Raw genomic sequence first — 18,333 nt, 5'->3', positions numbered from 1 at the left:
TACCTGACCCAGAAGTTTCACGCACCCCTGCTCTACTTCTTCAGGATTGCCCACCAGGGCTAGGAAAGGTACATCTTGCTCCTTTTCTGTCTTCTGGAGGTCCTTCCCTGTAAACCATAGACTCCACATCTGTTCCCTCTGCCCATCTTTTTGTGTGTGACTGTGTTTCAGAAGCCCCTCTTTGGGCCTTCCTGCCCAGTTGCTTGCAACTGAGACCTAGTCTGCAAAGTGAGCCATGAGAGAGAGAAGGCTAGTGTGTCTCTCTGTGCTGAACTCACCCCACCACTCCATCTCCACTTTTGCCTTCATATGTGTGCATATTATTTATTTATTTATTTATTATTTGATCTATATCCCGCCCTTCCTCCCAGCAGGAGCCCAGGGTTAGGTTATTGGGGTTGCCAGGTCAGAAGCATCCCAAACCCAGAGATTTCAAGGGTGGGCCCTAGTGATGTCACAGGGGCAGGCCCGATCGATGTCATTAAGCATGATACATTAAGCATCAACCACAGTTGCTTGGCGCATACAATTCAAACAAAAACATTTCTCTGATTGGAAATCCTGGCATGTAGAAGCTATTGTGTTTTTATCTGTTTTTTATCTGTTTTTAACTCATTGTTGGTTTTATTATTTTGAATTTTAAATACCTGTTTTTAACTGTTTCTGCCAATAATTTAATTGTTTTAATTCCTTCTGTAAACTGCTTTGAGATTTTTTACAATAAAATGGTATATAAATCTAAATAAAATACAGAAATAAAGTTTGGAGTCCCTGTGGCCCTTGGGTCTCTTTCCACTTTTAGGAACAAAGGAATCTGCCTTATACTGGCTCAGGCCATTCGGTACCATGTAGCTCAGTACTGATGACATGGATTAGCATTGGCTCTGTTTAAAAATTATCTTTTTTAATTGCTCTTTTCAATTCACCAATTTATTTATTTATTTATTTATTAAACTTATATACCGCCCGACTAGCAATAGCTCTCGGCGGTGAACACAGGAAATACAATAAATCACAATATGATACAATAAAACATAAAGACAGTCTAAAATCAAATACAGCAAGATTTTAAAATTAAATTAACATTAAATTAAAATGCTTCAGAGAAGAGGAAGGTTTTAACTTGGCGCCGAAAAGAAAACAGTGTCGGCGCCAAGCACACTTCCTCGGGAAGACTGTTCCATAGTTCGGGGGCCACCACTGAGAAGGCCCTAGATCTTGTCACCACCCTCCAGGCCTCTCTATGAGTTGGAACCCGGAGGAGGGCTTTCGTAGTAGAACGTAGTGTACGGGCCGGTTCATATTGGGAGAGGCGTTCCAACAGGTATCGTGGTCCCGCACCGTATAAGGCTTTATAGGTTAATACCAACACTTTGAATCTAGCCCGGAAGCATATTGGCAGCCAGTGTAAGCGGGCCAGAACAGGTGTTATATGCTCGGACCGCTTAGTTCTCGTTAGCAGTCTGGCTGCCGCATTTTGCACTAGCTGTAGCTTCCGAACTGTCTTCAGAGGTAGCCCTACGTAGAGCGCATTGCAGTAATCCAAACGCGAGGTTACCAGAGCATGTACCACTGATGTAAGGTCCTCTTTACTCAAATAGGGACGTAGCTGGGCCACCAACCGAAGTTGGTAGAACGCATTCCTTGCCACCGAGGCTACTTGAGCCTCAAGTGAGAGGGAAGAGTCTAAAAAGACTCCCAGACTACGAACCCGCTCCTTTAGGGGGAGTGTAACCCCATCCAGGACAGGGTATATATCCACCATCCGATCAGAAAAACCATCCACCAACAGCATCTCAGTCTTGTCTGGATTGAGCCTCAGTTTGTTAACTCTCATCCAGTCCATTGTCGCGGCCAGGCAACGGTTCAGCAAATCGACAGCCTCACCTGAAGAAGATGAAAAGGAGAAGTAGAGCTGCGTGTCATCAGCTACTGATAACAATGCACTCCAAAACTCCTGATGACCTCCCCCAACGGCTTCATGTAGATATTAAAAAGCATGGGGGACAAAACTGACCCCTGCGGGACTCCATATTGGAGAACCCACGGTGTCGAGCAATGTTCCCCAAGCACTACCTTCTGGAGACGACCCACCAAGTAGGAGCGGAACCACTGCCAAGCAGTACCACCAACTCCCAACTCCGCGAGCCTCTCCAGAAGGATACCATGGTCGATGGTATCAAAAGCCGCTGAGAGATCAAGGAGGATCAACAGAGTTACACTCCCTCTGTCTCTCTCCCAACATAGGTCATCATACAGGGCGACCAAGGCTGTCTCGGTGCCAAAACCGGGCCTAAAACCCGATTGAAATGGATCTAGATAATCAGTTCCATCCAATAGCGCCTGGAGCTGGCCAGCAACCACTCGTTCCAAGACCTTGCCCAGCAATGGAACATTCGCCACTGGCCTGTAGCTGTTAAAATTGTCTGGGTCCAAGGAAGGGTTTTTCAGAAGTGGTCTCACCACTGCCTCTTTCAGACGGCCAGGGACCACTCCCTCTCGTAAAGAGGCATTTATCACTTCCTTGGCCCAGCTAACTGTTCCATCCCTGCTAGTTTTTATTAGCCAAGAGGGGCAAGGATCCAGTACCGAAGTGGTTGCACGTACCTGTCCAAGCACCTTGTCCACGTCCTCCTAATGAATGCGTAACATACCTAGGGTAGATCCACACCATGCATTTGAAGGACATTCAACATACATTTGAAGCATATGAATCCCACCACAGAATCATGGGAACTGTAGTTTGTTAAGGGTAGTGGGAACTACCTCTGTGTTGGAATAGTTTTTTAATACGTTTTTAAACCTTTTTTTAAAAAATATGTTTTTAAACCTTTTTAAAAAGATGTTTTTAAAGCATTTTTAGAAATGTTGTTAAATATGTTGTTTTAAAGTCTGTCTTTATGGTGTTTTAAAGTGTTTTTAGTGTTTTTGTTTGGGCTTCTCTTGAGATGAAGGGTGGGATATGAATCCATGTGCAAAGTTGCCAGCCCGCCCACCCGCTCGCCTGCCGGCTGATGCCATGTCATGGAACCCAGTGCAGACAAGTGAAGCGCCAAGAGACGAAGTGAAGATGCTGAGTGATGCTGAGCTATGGCTTCCAATTAGCATCTTTATGAGCTCTGGATGCTCTATTTCAGGGGTGGCGACTCCATGGCTCTCCAGATGCTGCTGGACTACAGCTCCCATCATCCCTGATGCAGTCTTGCTTGGAGGCCGGGCCTGGCAACCAAGACGTCTTCTGTATCTTTAAGAGTTGGGCAGGGGAAGGGAGAATTCCACCTTGTGGTTTTTCCCATTACAATGTTGCAAGAACACCGGCACATGGCTGACTTTCTCTTCTCCTAAAGACACAGGATCAGTCTCAGGCCCTGAGCCTGGCAACCCTAATATTGTCTCAGCCTAAGTTACCTCACAGGGTTGTTGCAAAGATAAATGGGGGGAGGGAATGGCAATAGTCGTGGCATTCACAAATCAAAATAAGTCTGGGGAGGGGGGCACACACAAGGAATAAGATGTCTGATAGATAGAATGGTCACAGGTGAAGCTTTCCCCATAATTGTATTTCCATACAAAAAAGGCTTACTCCGTTTAATTTCTACCTGCCCCACAGCTGTCCATAAGAGCATGATCTCCTGCAATGCTACCCCTAAACCATGCAAAGAACTCAAGTAAAAAAACCAACAATCACAGAATTTGGGCAATTTTTTTTTTAAAAAAGAACCTCTGTAACAGTATGAAATACGACATTTTCGGGCAAAAGGAAGTTATGAGACAGCAGACATGAAACCCACGCACAAAGCCTTGACAAAGACTGACAAAAATACTCTGAGCATGAGCATTTTCACATTTTAAATTTTTACTCATCATTGTTTTTGCTTATTTATTGCCTTGGTCCAGTCCCTAACTCTCAGCCTAACCTACCTCACAGGGCTGTTGTGAAGATACAGAAGGCAGAATTAAAATGGGGAAAAAGGAAACTAAGGCTGCAATGCAATACATGTCTAATCAGAAGTAAGCTTTATTGGGTTCAATGGGACTTACTCCCAGGTAAGTGTGTACACAATACATACTTGCCTGGGAGTAACTCCCATTAAACCCAATGGGACTTACTTCTGAGTAGACAAGTACTGGATTGCGGGTCCATCCTTGTATTACATACATCACATTTTACTTGCCTTAACCAGATTGATGCATCTTTGTACTATAAAGGGTCATTTTTTTCTCTCCCCCGTCCCGCCCACAAATTGGTACAGCTGCAACCAGACCTTATCTTGCCTAATTATATCCTACATAGGGTTGCCAGGCTCAGGGCCTGAGAATGACTCTGTATCTTTAAGAGGAAACACTCAGCCGAGTGCAGGTTTTCTCAACACTGTAATGGGAAAAACCACAAAGTGGAATTCTCCCTTCCCCTGCACAACTTTTAAAGATACAGAAGACCTCTTGGAGGCTGGGCCTGGCAACCAAGAGGTCTTCTGTATCTTTAAAAGTTGTGCAGGGGGAAGGGAGAATTGCAAGAGAGGGTTGTGGTGCAGCAATTGCAAATACTCTTGAATGAAACAGATTATCTTGACCCATCCCAGTCTGGGTTCAGGCCTGGTTACAGGACTGAATTGGCCTTGGGAGCCCTGTTGGATGACCTTTATCAGGAGAAGGACAGGGGGAGTGCAACCCTGTTATTCTTACTTGATCTCTTGGCAGCTTTTGATACCAGTGACCATGGTATCCTTCTGGACCGACTTGGTGAGATGGGTATTGGAGACACTATTTTACAGAGTCTCCAGGGTCGTGTTCAGAGAACAGTATTGGGCAATTGTCTTTTGTCCCCCTGGCAGTTGTGCTGTGGGGAGCCGCAGGGTACCATCTTGTCCCCCATGCTGTTTAACATCTACATGAAACCCTTGGAAGCGGCCATCAGGAGATCTGGAATGAGGTGTCAGCAGTACACTGATGATACCCAGCTCTATTTCTCTGTAACATCTGAATCAGGAGAGGCCTTTAATTTAGGTAAAATAGACATTTTATTGCTGCAATCCGGCCCAGCCATGATAAGGAGAATTGGGACCTTTCTTTTAGCATATGTATTATTTCCTTAATTATGGGAGTAAAATTTAATTGCATTAATTTGGATAGGTTTTTCGGGATCACCACTCCAAGATATTTGAATGACTTGGAGCATATCTTCAGTTTGGAGATTACTTGTAATTTTGGGGTCAATTTTGGAGGCATATTAAAGCATAAGAGTTCTGATTTTTGAAAATTAATCTCAAGACCTGCCACTTTCCCATAGGTCTGGATTTCTTTCATTAGTGCTGGAATTGCTTCTTCTGGGTTAGACAACATCAGAGCTATGTCGTCAGCAAAAAGATTGAGCAAATGGGTCTGACCATTTACTGTACACGAAAATCGCCAGAAAGCTGAACATCAATCAGCTGTAGTGCGGGGAGCTCCCCCCCAACAGTTGATCGATGTTCTGCTTTTCTCCACCGCCTCCCTCACTTGCCTGTTTGCTGCCTGTTCGCTTAAGCGCTCGCTTGCCCTCCGCCGCCTCTCTCGCTTGTCCCCCCCTGCCAGCTCACCCTCCCCCCTGCCTGTTTGCTTGCTCGCTCGCTTGACCTTTGCCACCTCCCTCACTTGCCTGTTTGCCATCTGTTTGCTTAAGCCCTCACTTGCCCTCCGCCTCCTCTCTTGCTTGTCCCCCCTGCCGTCTCACCCTCCCACTTGCATGTTCGCTTGGTCGCTTGCCCTCCACCGCCTCCCTTGCTTGTCCCTCCTGCCCGCTCGCCCTCCCAGCCATCCCCACTCTCTCTCTCACTCACTCACTCGGTAAACACACATTGCTTATCTTGGCTGCAGTGCTTCTATCTTTGCTGGATCTCCTGGCACGGCACTGAGGAGTGGGTTGGAGCTGATGCAGGTGTCATTCCTGCGCAGGAAAAGGTGATCAGCCTCTGGGCAGAGAAGTGCTTGGTGTAGTCTGCCCTTTCATCCTTTAGGGTGTTGAGATTGGGCCGTTAACACAACGGAAAGTCAGAAAAATGGGCAGCACACGCAGGAGAGAGATGGCAAGACTGATGATACCACACATAAACAGGTGTTTTCTAAGTGTTAGAACTGGCTGGGAGCAGCAGCAGTTCCTTCTTCAGTCTGCCTCACAGCAGATGGTACTGTACTGTATAGAAGCCCAAGTGCAAAGTTCTCCCAAAACAGCTACCTGTACTGAAAGGCTGGGTAAAAAGAAGCACTTGCTACATCCTTTAGGGCTGTGAGGCCGGCTGGCTCTCTGTTGCATGGTACATATTCATCATCTGAGTCCAAGTCATCCAAGTCTCCATCATCTGACTCATCATCAAATCTTATTTGTTTTGATGGTGGAGACTTGGATGAAGCTCTTACTGTTGATGTTGACGTTGAAGTTGAAGGTTATTCAAGGCTAGCTGTAGCTGTTGCTGTCAAAGATTGCAATGGTACTTTCTTAAAGTAGGAAAGCAATGAACTTTGCCTGATGAATTCTCGTCTCCTTTTCCTTAGAATTTCTTTATAGCATGCAATATCGTTTAGAAGGCTTGCATTCACTTTAGAACTTCTTTCAAAATTTGGATCAATCCTCTCAAAAGCTGCCATCCCCATTTCTATACAATTGATAGCTTCTTCCAATTCCTTGGTTGTCATTTCTCTAGGCACAGCAGGACTATCATCGGGATGGGACTCCTCTTCGCGAAATATCCTTCTTTGCTCTTCAGTCAGAAGAAGATCTTCATCCGTTAGGGTCTCGTCATGAGAGACAAGCAATTCTGCCACATCCTCAGGCTCGACTTCCAATTCTAATTCTCTTGCCATTTCCACAACTTGTAGTGACTTCCTCCACTGGATTCTCAAAGCCTTCACAATCATCCACAAGTGTGGGAATTAGCTTCTTCCAAACACCTTTCACTGTTGTTTCTTTAACTTCCTGCCATGCATCTCTAATAGTTTTTATACCATCCAAAATCGTGAAGCCTTTCCAAAATGCTTTTAGTTTATTTTCACTTTGCCCAGGTACTGTATTGTTATCTAAGGCATTTATAGCCTTAGCAAAAGTTCTTCTTAAGTAATAGGATTTAAATGCTGCAATTACACCTTGGTCCATAGGCTGCAGCAATGAAGTTGTATTTGCAGGTAGAAAAATAACATTTATCTCCTTGTACATATCTTCTAGAGCTCAAGGATGGCCAGGGGCATTGTCTGTAAGAAGTAAAATCTTGAAAGGAATTTTCTTTTCCTTGCAGTAAGCCTCAACTGTAGGCTTAAAATAGTCCGTGAACCAATTTGAGAAAAGACTGCCAGTCATCCAAGCTTTTGAATTGGATTTATAATAAACAGGGAGGCTAGCTTTAGCATAGTTTTTTAGGGCCCTAGGATTTTCAGAGTGATAAATCATCATAGGTTTTAACTTGCAATCACCAGCTGTGTTAGCCCCTAACAAGAGAGTTAGCCTGTCTTTTGCAGCGTTGAAGCCAGGCATTGACTTCTCCTCTTTAGCAATGAAAGTCCTAGACGGCATTTTCTTCCAATATAGCCCAGTTTCATCCACGTTGAAAATCCACGTTGCTGAGTATATCCACCATCTTCAATTATCTTTGCCAGCTCACGTGGATACCTTTCTGCAGCTTCTGCATCAGCACGAGCTGCTTCACCCTGCACTTTGATGTTGTGGAGATGGCTTCTTTCCTTAAACCTGTTAAACCAGCCTCTGCTAGCTTCGAATTCATCCTCTCAGCCTTCATAGCATTGAAGAGACTTAGAGCCTTGCCCTGGATGTTAAAGGCACGTTATAGCTGGTTTGATTTTCAATCCACACCACTAAAAGTTTTTCCATGACAGCAATAAGGCTATCACGTTTTCTTATAACTGAAGTGTTCACTGGTGTGGCACTTTTAATTTCCTTCAACACTTCCTCCTTAGTGTTCACAACTGTGCTAATTGTTTGGTGAGCCAAACCATAGACATGCCTTGCTCACTTAGCTTAATCATTTCTAACTTGGCAGCTAAAGTAAGAGACTTACAACTCCTTTTTTATCACTAGTACTACATTGAGATGCCATTGTAATTAACACAAAAATATTACTGTACAGTACTGTATATATTTTATACAGTAGAGTATTGTACTGTATACAGTATATTTTTTATATTTTTACTGTATACAGTACAGTATATATTATATACACTACAGTATTACAGTACTGTATATAATATATATTATATTTATATATTATAAATAAAGTATAAGTATTATAAATTATTATATTTTTATACATACAGTGTACAGTATAATATTATTTTATTATTATTTATTAAACTTATATAGCACCCGACTAGCAATAGCTCTCTGGGCGGTGAACATAGGAAATACAATAAATGACACAATATGATACAATAAAACATAAAAACAGTCTAAAATCAATGCAACAAAATTTTAGGATTAACTTAAATTAAAATGCTTCAGAGAATAGGAAGGTTTTAACTTGGCGCCGAAAAGAAAACAGTGTCGGCGCCAAGCGCACTTCCTCGGGAAGACTGTTCCATAGTTCGGGGGCCACCACTGAGAAGGCCCTAGATCTTGTCACCACCCTCCGGGCCTCCCTATGAGTTGGAACCCGGAGGAGGGCCTTCGTAGCAGAACGTAGTGTACGGGCTGGTTCATATCGGGAGAGGCGTTCCTCAAGGTATCGTGGTCCCGCACCGTATAAGGCTTTATAGGTTAATACCAACACTTTGAATCTAGCCCAGAAGCATATTGGCAACCAGTGCAAGCTGGCCAGAACAGGTGTTATATGCTCGGACCGCTTGGTCCTTGTTAGCAGTCTGGCTGCCGCATTTTGCACTAGCTGTAGCTTCCGAACTGTCTTCAGAGGTAGCCCTACGTAGAGCGCATTGCAGTAATCCAAACGCGAGGTTACCAGAGCATGTACCACTGATGTAAGGTCCTCTTTACTCAAATAGGGACGTAGCTGGGCCACCAACCGAAGTTGGTAGAACGCATTCCTTGCCACCGAGGCTACTTGAGCCTCAAGTGAGAGGGAAGAGTCTAAAAAGACTCCCAGACTACTCCCGCTCCTTTAGGGGGAGTGTAACCCCGTCCAGGACAGGGTATATATCCACCATCCGATCAGAGAAACCATCCACCAACAGCATCTCAGTCTTGTCTGGATTGAGCCTCAGTTTGTTAACTCTCATCCAGTCCATTGTCGCGGCCAGGCAACGGTTCAGCACATCGACAGCCTCACCTGAAGAAGATGAAAAGGAGAAGTAGAGCTGCGTGTCATCAGCATACTGATGACAACGCACTCCAAAACTCCTGATGACCTCCCCCAACGGCTTCATGTAGATATTAAAAAGCAGGGGGGACAAAACTGACCCCTGCGGGACTCCATATTGGAGAACCCACGGTGTCGAGCAATGTTCCCCAAGCACTACCTTCTGGAGACGACCCACCAAGTAGGAGCGGAACCACTGCCAAGCAGTACCTCCAACTCCCAACTCCTCGAGCCTCTCCAGTCGTACAGTACTGTTTTGGAAAACTGCCAGAACACAGAGATGCTGAATGCACAAACGCTGAATCAAACTGCACCAACAATACAGTAGTACACTGTAAAATGGCTCCCGATGCTCTTCTCAGACTCAGAGCTTGGAAACGTTCCTTGCTTCAACTACAACTCCCATCAGCCCAACTGTAGGAGGAACGTTTCCAAGCTCTGTTGACACTCTCAGAGCGACGGGCGCCATCAATTGCATCATACTGCAAAATCGCAAAATCGCCGCAAAAACAGAACAAGCGCCACACATGTGGGACAGGGACCCAATTTGAAACCACCACATTAGCGAAGCGCTGTAAAGCATAAAGCAGGGCCCCACTGTAACCCCTTTTAAATAATGTTTACTAAGGAAAAGAAAATTACTAAGTAGTACTAAAATAATAATAAAAAAAGGGAAAGAGAAAAAATGCTTTACATACATCATTCAGCTTTATTACTAATTATAGATACAGATATAAAGCATAAATGGCATTTTGTCAAAAGTATTTTTGCCTAGATTTTATACCTTCTCCTTGGTTTTCTATACTACATGTGAGAAGGATCTTGGGATTGTTGTTGATCACAAGCTGAATATGAGCCAACAGTGTGATGTGGCTGCAAAAGAGGCAAATTCTGTTTTAGCCTACATTTCCAAATCACGTGAAGTATTGGTTCCCCTCTATTTGGCACTGGTTAGACCTTACCATACTTGAAGAAGGATGCAGACAAACTGGAACAGGTTCAGAGGAGGGCAACGAGGATGATCAGGGGACTGGAAACAAAGCCCTATGAGGAGAGACTGGAAGAACTCGGCATGTTTAGCCTTGACAAAAGAAGATTGAGGGGAGATATGATAGCACTCTTCAAGTACTTGGAAGATTGCCATACAGAGGAGGGCCAGGATCTCTTCTTGATCATTCCAGAGTGCGGGATACGGAATAATGGGCTCAACTTACAGGAAGCCAGATTTCAGCTGAACATCAGGGAAAACTTCCTGACTGTTAGAGTGGTATGACAATGGAACCAATTACCTAGGGAGGTGATGGGCTCTCCAACACTGGAGGCATTCAAGAGCTAGACAGGCTCCTGTTGGGTATGCTTTAACTTGGACTCTTGCATTGAGCAGGGGGTTAGACTCGATGGTCTTATAGGCCCATTCCAATTCTATGATACTGTGATTCTACTTTTTGAGTAGCCCAGGGAGCTGCATGTGCCAGACTCCAGAGCTGTTTCCTCTAGACCACCTCCAAACTTTTTGAATCACACTCCTTATAGGCAGGCAGAAGGATGTGGCTGTAAGTTGAGCCTTTTTTAAAAAAAAAAAAAAACAGAATTTGGTGAGAGAGAGGGAGAGCATGGTGGATACAATAGACAGAGTGTAAGTCTCCCTCTATGATAAATATGCAGTTTTCACTTTTTCAACTATTGCATTTAAATGAGTGATAGAATTGGGAGAAAAAATGGTGGATTTGTGAAGAGTTCACGTGTGTTTTGTAACTTGCAACAGCTTGCATTGCTGCCTGCCTTGTGTTGGGAGGAGGTTAATCTACTCTCCAGACTACACCATCCACCATCACTGCTGTGGTGCTCCTATATGCGGTGAGTTTGGGATTTGAGGATAGGCCTATTCAGCCTAAAAGGAGAGAGTCTGGTGTGTGCAGGCCAGGGCTTTGAGTTGTCTCTCCACCCTCATTACTGTTTAGTCAATGATCCCCCAGGCCACAGGCCAAAAGGAGAGTTTGGTCTGTCCAGTTCTGGTGGGGTGGGTGAATGAGTGGGTTAAAAAAGCTGGGTTAGAGGGGAATTTTCCTTTCTTTTGAGACCACCCTTGTGTACTAAAACCTGACCCTTATGGGTGTGAACATTCACAGTTTGTAATTGAAAATGTAAGTGAGACTGCTTCCACATTGGGGTTTTAATGTTTTCTGGAATTGCACTTCTCTAACAAAAGATGTATTTACACAAGTGTAGTGTAGTGTGGATGTTGCAGCCCCTCTGGATCTTGCTTAGAAGCCACATGAATGCCATGTTAAATTGATAATGTGAGATTTCAAACATTTCAGATCCATTATTATAATGCAGTGTATTTTATGTTACTTCTAGATAACTAATTTGAGAGCTCTTGGGTATCTTGTATGTGATCTATGCAAATCCTAAGGAATCCTGATTTGGCTGTTTTTGTTTGCTGTCTGTCTTGAGAGGCAGGTGCATGCTGCATTCCTCCCCTTCACCATGGGAATACAGCAGACAACTGGTTGAGGGTTATGGGTGAAAACAGGCCACACGTTAAATAGTTAAAGCAAGCAAGCGGGGTTGGCATGCCAGTAGGGCAAGAATTGGCTTCCATTCCAACAGTCCATACTGAAGGAATACTGTGAGTCCAACCAGCAGTTGGAGCCCAGTAAGCAGTTGGGAACACCCTTGGGATTGATGAGCATTAGATCCTGTGATTGTGCTGGCCAACCAGTGGGGATGGTTCCGAACTGAGTGATAGCTTCAGTTTGCCAGTAATGTCATGTGAACCATGCAAATTAAAAGGGGCTGTGAGTAGCCCTAAACACACAGTAAACCACCGTGTAGATAAGCCCTCGTTCTCATGGATGCAAGGTGGCTTTTTTCAGGCATTGTTGAGTACCCCTGCTAACTCATGTCTTGTGAGGGGAGAGGTGTCTTGGTGAATAAAGAACTGCCCTGCCCCTTTGGCGACAAAAGGAGGTACGTCCTGATGTCCTGGAGAGTGCAGGATCCCCTAGCTGGGGAAAAAGATGACCCTTGACTTATGGATGGTGACCAATAGCTTGGCTTTGGAGACTGTTACATTGCCCCATTGAATATCTATGGAATCTAACTGAATACCCAACTATGTCAGTATGTGAGTGGGTCCCTCTGTTTTATCAGGGGCCAGGGGAACTCCAAATGGTCTGCCAGCCTCTGAAATACAGACACCAGTTCATGGCACTCACTCACTGGTACCATCTGGGCCTGCAAACAGGAAATCATCCAGGTAGCGAGTTGTCTGGAGATTCCCAGATTGCCATAAATCACCCATTCCTAGAAGATGCTGAATGCCTCAAATGCAGCACAGGCAATAGAACATCAACATACCAGCTTTCCCTAAACTTAAACCCAAGGATGTTATAATCCTGTGGATGCATTTGGAGGAGCTGGAAGGTTGACTGGATGTCGCACTTAGCCATAAGTGTGTCGGGCCACATTCTCTCACTTTTTGGACTGCATGGTTGAAGGAGGCATAGCATACTGGACATAACTCTGGGAGACTGAGTCATTGACCCCTTGGGAAGGAACAGATTGGTTATAAGACTGGGTGCCTTCTTGGGCACTACACCCAAAGGGGACACCCAGAGGTCTGGTAAAGGGAGTGATGGAAATGGCCCAGCTATTCTCCCCAGTGTGCACTCTTTTGCAATTTTGTTGGCTGCCATCACTGGGAACTCAGTGAGAGTGTCCAATAACCCTTTTTATTTCAGTAGATATTGTTCAGGGTTCTCTGAGTGAAGAAATAAAGCTACGCTATATATAGTATTTAAACTGGTTTAACAGTAATTACTTCTTCCTGGGGAATTGCAACTGAAGTTCTGTAAATGGTGCTTTGAGCTTTTATTATAAACTATAATTTCCTGGATTCTTTGCAGGAACCCACAACAGTTAAACTGGCATAAAAGCAATCTAAAGTTGTAATGCCGAGTGAGTTCCTCTTATGTGCTTGCAACCAATGGTAAAATGCTGAGGTCTGGGATTGTTTCATCCTGTTACTGCTGCAGAAATGAAGCTGCAGCTATACCAGGAGCACTGTTGTTGGCTGGATGTGGGATTTCCAAAGAAAGGGGGCTTAAATGAATAATTTCCTTGTGCATTAAGTAATTTTGAATCATAGAATATTAGAGTTGGAAAAGGACTATGAGGCCATCGAGTCCAACCCCCTGCTCAATGCAGAAATCCAAATTAAAGCATACCTGGCAGGTGGCTGTCCAACTGCCTCTTGAATGCCTCCAGTGATGGAGAGCCCACCACCTCCCTAGGTCATTGGTTCCATTGTCATACCGCTCTAACAGGCAGAAAGTTTTTCCTGATGTTCAGTTGAAATATGGCTTCCTGTAACTTGAGCCCATTATTCTGTGTCCTGAAGTCTGGGATGACAGAGAAGAGATCCTGGCCTCCTCTGTGTGGCAACCTCTCATGTACCTGAAGAGTGCTATCATATCCCCCCTCAGTCTTCTCTTCTCAAGGCTAAACATGCCCAGTTCTCTCAGTCTCTCCTCACAGGGCTTTGTTTCCAGTCCCCTGATCTTCCTTGTTGCCCTCTTCTGAACCTGTTGTAAGGTACTACTTAACCAAACTCTTTATTTTATTTAGATAATTGATATATTATCAATGTCAACGTCACAGGATAGTTTACAACAGGCAAATAGAAAAAATCCATAAAAAATACATTCCTTCACATAGTTAAATAAATTACTTTAAAAAGTTACAAACAGCAGCAGTAATCAGGTCTCTACTACTCCAAAGGCTGCAGAAAAGATGCATCTTAGCTAGCTGTCTAAAGCTGTAAAAAGATGGGGCCAGATACTCCTCAACAGGGAGGGTGTTCTACGTACAAAGAGCCACCACTCAAAAGTCCTTTCCTGGGTCCCCACACCATGCATCTCATGCTGAGGATGGACTATTTATTTATTTATTTTATTATTTATTTATTACATTTATACCCCATCTTTCTTTTCATGAAACCCAAGGGAGTTTACATATGGTTCCCAGGCGGTCTCCCATCCAGGCACTGACCAAACCTGACCCTACTTAGGGAGCTGGCCTTATGTGCCTTCTTCAGACCACAGCCTGAGACTACCGGGACTACTCATCTGCTGATCTTACGACTACTGCCTTTAACCTTGTTTTTCCCCCCAGTTTTCTTTTTCTTCACTCAACCAAGCACACTCAAAACAGTTTTGAGTGTCTCTTTCTTACCACCCTGGAACATATAGTAGACTATCCATGTCCAGTAGTTGGCTTCAATTAGAGCTCAAAATATACCATTCTGTTCACAACTCTCATCTCTCTCTCTCCCACACACACTTCCTGACCAAGAAAGGTTAAAAAAAATAACAAAGAGGTTGCAGTTCCACTGAACCTGCCAAAGAGACATTCAAGGGACATGAACAGATGACAGGACTGCAGGTAGTCCAACCCTTTCAAGGGAATATGCTGAGGATTCCTTTAACACAATGTGACAACTAATATCTGACTGAACAAGTTTAATTACTGAAGCTACACGTAAACACACTCCCATGCTGTAGTGTTAAATATATATAAAAAATCACATATACATTCATAAAAATGTGCAATAGATGTTCTCATTTTGACATTTTATTTAAGGAAATCCACTTTCCTTTGTCACATGCAAGGCCTCCAGCTACGAATATTTTTAAAGTAAATCTCTGTCTCTTAACACTACCTTTCAAAACCCATCACCTGATGATTTATGAGCGCCATCGTTTTTATAGGACCTATAATATAGGTGTTTCCACAAGCATGTTAAACTCTGCTAACTCATGGGAAGACCAGTCTTCCAATGAGTGCAGGAGATGAATTGCCTACAGGCTACTTTTATTTGGAGGATCTCCAAATCACTTGATATACCAAATGGTAGCCAATTTCTCTCCTTGCTGCTTCAGACCTGGACACAATACTGTCTTCAGACCTAGACACAATACTCAAGATGAGACCTAACCAGGGCCGAATAGAGGGGAACCAATACTTCATGCAATTTGGAAACTATACTTCTGTTAATGTAGCCTAAAATAGCATTTGCCTTTTTTTTTTTGCAGCCACAGCACACTGTTGGCTTATATGCAGCTTGTGATCAACAACAATCCCACGATCCTTCTTGCATGTAGTATTACTTAGCCAAGTATCCCCCATCTTATAACTGTGCATTTGGTTTCTTTTTCCTAGGTGTAGAACTTTGCATTTATCCCTCTTAAATTTAATTCTGTTGTTTTCAGCCCAATGCTCCAGCCTATCAAGATCCCTTTGACTTTTGTTTCTGTCTTCCAAGGATTGAGTTATTCAGGGAAGCTGGCGCCCCTTCTTCCTTCATATTTTTTCCCAAATGTCCGAGGAGAGTGGAGACATCTCTGTCTTTGTTCTCTCTCCTGAACCATGAGAGCAATACCGAAACCTGGACATTGCACCTCCAACTAGATACACCTTTCCTATCTAGTATGTATTTCTATAAATAAAGTAGCTTTTCTTATTTTTTTTTTAGTCTTAAATCTCAGTTATTAAAATGCAGGGCAAAAGCCTGGTTCTTGAGTAAATACACACACTGGCACATACAGCTCAGAGCACGGAGTTCCTTCACATATCCATAACAAAGGGTTAATACCTCCCAGTAAGCTAAATTGAACTGCGAGTTGTGCCTGAAAGCTAAAACTCTAAGTACTGTGTGTGATTTACAAAAGAGATCAAAAGGAGACTTTAGATTAGAGAAAGAAAAACAGAACGAAAGATGAGAAATCATGGCTGAAGAATCAACACTTAAGACAAGCGTCCCAAGGCTGGAGAAAGACAATTATGCAATTTGGAGTCTTCAAATGATGGCACTTTATGGCACTTTTGGAAGGGGAGGATCTACATGGAGTCCTGACTGATCCTGAATCCTCAGCAGCGGATCAATCAGCCACTGCCTCCTGGAAGCGTAAGCATGCCAAAGTGATGTCTCTTCTGATTTCAGCTTTATCAAGATGAGGAACTAAATGTTTACATGGGCTGTAAAAATGCTAAGGAAATATGGGAAAAGCTTGAGAAGATGTATCAGAGAAAATCTAAAAATCATGTGATGTTTCTTTATAAGTCGCTGTACACGCTGAGACAATCTTACACACAGTGTCTCAATGAACTTCTGGAGAGATTTACAAGTCTGCTCTGAGAATTAGAAATTTGTGGAAAGTTCTTAGATGAGGATTTGCAGAAAGCTATACTATTGGCCTCTCTAAGTGAACGCTATATACTAGAAAAATCATCAGATGATGGCATATCTTAAAGATCACGACTATAAAGAAAGACAGCAACAAGCTCTGTCTGAAAAAGCAATTCTTATTGTAGGCAGAAACAGCAACCAAAGGCAGGATAGAGAGATGAACCATTCCCAGAAGCCACAGCAGGGTACAGAGAAACAGAGAAAGAATTGATTCAAATGCAAATCTCCTAATCACCTTCAAAGAGATTGTACTAGAAGGGAGAGAGGAGAAAGAGTTGATTTTAAAGAGAAGCAAGCTGAAAGGAAACAAATAGCCAAACTAAAGTGAAGCATTCCAGTTACCATGTATCTGATGGAAAGAGTGATGATTACAAAACCACATTTTTAATTGATACCGGGGCAACAACACATTTAATAAATAATAATAATATTTTTAAAAACTTAAGCCCCCATATACAGAATGTAATTACATTCTGAACCTTTTCTGTTCTCAAGGAATAGGCACTGTGGAACTACTTTGCAAAACTCCAGAGGGTACCAGAGAGCTTGAACTGAAAAATTGCCTATTTGTTCCAGCTTTTAAAGATAATTTAATAAGTGCCACAAAAATAATTAAGCTTTGGGGTGAACTTCATTTATATGACAAAATTTGTCAAGTTTTGGACCAAGCAGAAGCGTGTTGTGCTGCAAAATTGAAAAATGGACTTTTGCATTTGGAATATTTTGAAACTATGCAAATACAGCCAAAGAAAACTGTGATTCTGAATGTGCACATGTTTGGCGTAGAAGAATGGGACGTGCTGGATTAGCCAGAATCAGTGATCTAGAGAAGGAAATTTTGACTAGACGCATTAAAATTGGACAGCATAAATCCATAGAAAAATTTGAATGTTGTATAAAGACAAAAAGTGTAAAACCAAAATTTCCTAAGAAAAGTGAAAGGAAAACTAGAAAACCTCTAGAATTATTTCACACAGACCTTTGTGGACCCTTTAGAACATTATCACAGGGCAGAAATTTTTACACACTTACTTTCACAGATGATTACTCAAGGTATACTACAATGTACCTACTGACAGAAAAAAGTCAAGTACTTCAAAAACTGAAGGATTATATCAGAATTGTATCCAACAAATTTGGCAGAAAACCACAAATTATAAGATCTGACAATGCAGGCAAATTTGTGTCCAGGGCTATGCAAGACTTTCTACATGAAGAAGGCATAGAGCACCAGACTACTGTTGCTTATACTACAAAACAAAATGGAGTTGTGGAACACATGGACTGGACTCTTGGACAGACGATTTGTTCCTTGTTGGAAGATGCACAGTTACCACAGAAATACTGGGGGGAAGCCGCGGTTACTGCCACCTATCTGCAGAAGCGACTTCCAGCAGCTGCAACCAACAAGACACCTTTTGAGTTATGGCATAGGTGCACACCAAGCATGTATCATCTTCATGTGTTCTGCTGCAAGGCCTTTGTGCACATCCTGAAACAAAAGAGATAAAAATTTGACAACACTGCCTAGGAAGGAATATTCATTGGATATTCTTCAGTGCAGAAGGGATCCTGAGCCATAGATCCCCAAACTGGTGAAGCTGGAGTATACAGAGCTGTCCACTTTGATGAAGGAAAGTGTACACACCAACCAGAAGGGGCACCCCAACAAAAAGATGACAGTGAAATGGTAGAAGAAACTGAGCTATTCTTCCACAACAGAAGGGATCACAGTAATGCAATAGCAGAGGAAGATGAGGAGTCTGAGCCAGAAGAGGCATCAGC

At 43.2% G+C, this 18,333-nt stretch overlaps 1 pseudogene; it reads right to left on the bottom strand.

Moving 5' to 3' along the window:
* Nucleotides 1-6,423: 6,423 nt before the first annotated feature.
* On the bottom strand, nucleotides 6,424-15,059 carry LOC133377028 (tigger transposable element-derived protein 1-like; annotated as a pseudogene).
* Nucleotides 15,060-18,333: the final 3,274 nt, after the last annotated feature.

The sequence above is a fragment of the Rhineura floridana genome, chromosome 1, assembly GCF_030035675.1.
Source record: "Rhineura floridana isolate rRhiFlo1 chromosome 1, rRhiFlo1.hap2, whole genome shotgun sequence".
Lineage (NCBI taxonomy): Eukaryota > Metazoa > Chordata > Lepidosauria > Squamata > Rhineuridae > Rhineura > Rhineura floridana.
The sequence above is the reverse complement of the archived record's forward strand: the minus strand, read 5'-3'. Positions and strand labels throughout refer to the sequence as shown.